This window comes from Chiloscyllium plagiosum, chromosome 2 (genome assembly GCF_004010195.1).
Source record: "Chiloscyllium plagiosum isolate BGI_BamShark_2017 chromosome 2, ASM401019v2, whole genome shotgun sequence".
Taxonomy (NCBI): Eukaryota; Metazoa; Chordata; class Chondrichthyes; order Orectolobiformes; family Hemiscylliidae; genus Chiloscyllium; species Chiloscyllium plagiosum.
Window position 1 is genome coordinate 101,423,463 of NC_057711.1, and position 2,916 is coordinate 101,426,378.

At 43.8% G+C, this 2,916-nt stretch overlaps 1 protein-coding gene across 5 annotated transcripts in view; it reads right to left on the reverse strand.

Annotated features, from left to right (window-relative positions):
- LOC122562270 (lysine-specific demethylase 4C-like) overlaps positions 1-2,916 on the reverse strand; it is a 437,697-nt gene that overhangs the window by 177,888 nt on the left and 256,893 nt on the right. The window lies entirely within an intron of this gene.

A 2,916-nucleotide genomic window follows, 5' to 3' on the forward strand; every position in this document is an offset into this window, starting at 1 on the left:
GATTAGTCAAGCATGATTTCCCCTTCATAAATCCATGCTGACTCTGACCTATCCTGTTACTGCTATCCAGATGTGTCGTAATTCCATCCTTTATAATTGACTCCAGCATCTTTCCCACCACTGAGGTCAGACTAACTGGTCTATAATTTCCTGCTTTCTCTCTCGCTCCTTTCTTAAAAAGTGGTACATTAGCAACCCTCCAATCCACAGGAACTGATCCTGAATCTATCGAACTCTGGAAAATAATCACCAACACATCCACGATTTCTAGAGCCACCTCCTTCAGTACCCTGGGATGGAGACCATCGGGCCCCAGGGACCTATCAGCCTTCAGACCTAACAGTCTCTCCAACACCAATTCCTGGCAAATATAAATTCCCTTCAGTTCAGGTCCTTCAGCCACTGTTTCTTCTGGGAGATTGCTTGTGTCTTCCCCAGTGAACACAGATCTGAAGTACCAATTCAACTCTTCTGCCATTTCTTTGTTCCCCATAATAGATTCCCCTGTTTCTGTCTTCAAGGGCCCAATTTTAGTCTTAACCATTTTTTTCCCTTTCACATACCTAAAAAAGCTTTTACTATCCTCCTTTATATTTTTGGCCAGTATACCTTTGTACCTCATTTTTTTCTCTGTGTATTTCCTCCTCAGTAATCCTCTGTTGTTCTTTAAAAGCTTCCCAGTTCTCCGTTTTCCCACTCATCTTTGTTATGTTATACTTTTTCTCTTTTGACTTTATATGTTTCTTAACTTCCCTCGTCAGCCACGGGCATCCCTGCCTACTCATAGGATCTTTCTTCCTTTTTGGAATGAACTAATCCTGCATCTCCTGCATTATACCCAGAAATATCTGTCATTGTTCCTCCACTGTCATCCCTGCTAAGGTATTGCACCATTGAACTTTGGCCAGCTCCTCCCTCATAGCTCCATAGTTCCCTTTATTCAACTGAAATATTGTCACTACCGATTGTACCCTCTCCCTTTCAAATTGCAGATTGAAGCTTATTGTATTATGGTCACTACCTCCTAATGGCTCCTTCACTTCGAGGTCCCTGATCAATTCTGGTTCGTTGCACAATACCAGATTCAGAATTGCCTTCTCCCTGGTAGGCTCCAGCACCAGCTGTTCTAAGAATCCATCTCGGAGGCACTCCACAAAGTCTCTTTCTTGAGGTCCAATACCATCCTGATTCTCCCAGTCTACCTGCATGTTGAAATCCCCCCTAACAACTGTAGTAATATCTTTGCGACGGGCCAATTTCAGCTCCTTATTCAACTTACACCCTACATCCATACTACTGTTTGGGGGCCTGTAGATAACTCCCAAGATAGTCTTTCTACCCTTAGAATTTCTCAGCTCTATCCACACTGACTCTACATCCCCTGATTCTAGGGCCCCCCACGCAAGGGACTGAATATCATCCCTTACCAACAGGGCCACCCCACCCCCTCTGCACATCAGTCTGTCCTTACGATAGCATGTACAGCCTTGAATATTCATTTCCCAGGCCCTGTCCTCACAATATCGTAGCTACCAATTTCCAAAAGAGCCTCAAGCTCATCCATCTTATTTATAATACTTCGTGCATTCATATATAGTATTTTTAATTTGTTACTGCCCTCACCCTTCCTATCAACCCCTATTTCACTCAACCTTATGGCATGATCCCTTTTTGAGTTTTCTGCTTCATTGATACTGTTGTCTTTCTTGACTTCCCTTGTTCTAACTTGCCCTTCAATTTCCTTCTTAAACTTCAAGTTTGTCCCCTCCCCCTCGCTATTTAGTTTAAATGCAGCTGTGTTGCAGTAGCAAACTTGCCTGCCAGAATGCTGGTCCCCAACCTATTAAAGTGCAAACTGTCTCTTTTGTATACTTTATGCTTATCACAAAACATACCCCAGTGATCCAAGAATTTAAATCCTTGCTTCCTGCACCAGTTCCCCAGCCACACATTCAAGTCCATTATCTCCCTGTTCCTGGGCTCTCCAGCCCGAGGAACTGGAAGCAAACTGGAGATAACCACTCTGGACGTCCTGCTTTTCAGCCTTCTTCCTAGTTCTCCGAAGTCCCGCTAAAGTATGTTCCTCCTCTTCTTCCTGACATCATTTGTGCCGACATGTACCACCACCTCTGGCTCTTCACCTTCGCCCTTGAGGATTTCCTGCACTCTATCTGCGATGTCCTTAATCCTGGCATCAGGAAGGCAACACACCATTCTTAAATCCCGCCTGTTGCCACAGAAACCCCATGATGAGATAAATAATACTTTTACCCCAAAGATCAGAGCACCTGAGGTAAGTCATTCGAGGTCCTGCCAATTTAGATAGTCAGCATTTCGGCCAAAAACAGACATTAGCATTACTTTATATGGAGATCAACCACCACTGGTTGGGACTACAGAGACATCTTTGTCTACCTGTATTGCTACTAGCATTCACATGATGAGTCCAGAGACATGTATTGTGCACGTTTGGACCCAGTTCCATTCTGCAAGATTCAGCGCTCCTTACCTATGATTAAGCTTTTTGCTCTTATTTTAGTTACTCTGTTGGGCGTTTAATGCACTAAATGATTTAATTATTTTATCTCCTTGGTGTTCTGGGTTTTACAAAAGTTTCTTTGATCTTGCAAAGTACTACATTGTTCAGTTCCAGTGAATCCACCCCTCTTCTTTAAGGTGCAGTGGCAACCTATGACAATCTGAGGCATAACCGGATTTGCTGGCCTCTGAAATAGAACATAGAACATAGAAGAATACAGCGCAGTACAGGCCCTTTGGCCCTCGATGTTGCGCCGATCCAAGCCCACCTAACCTACACTAGCCCAATATCCTCCATATGCCTATCCAATGCACGTTTAAATGCCCATAATGAAGGAGAGTCCACCACTGCTACTGGCAAGGCATTCCATGAACTCA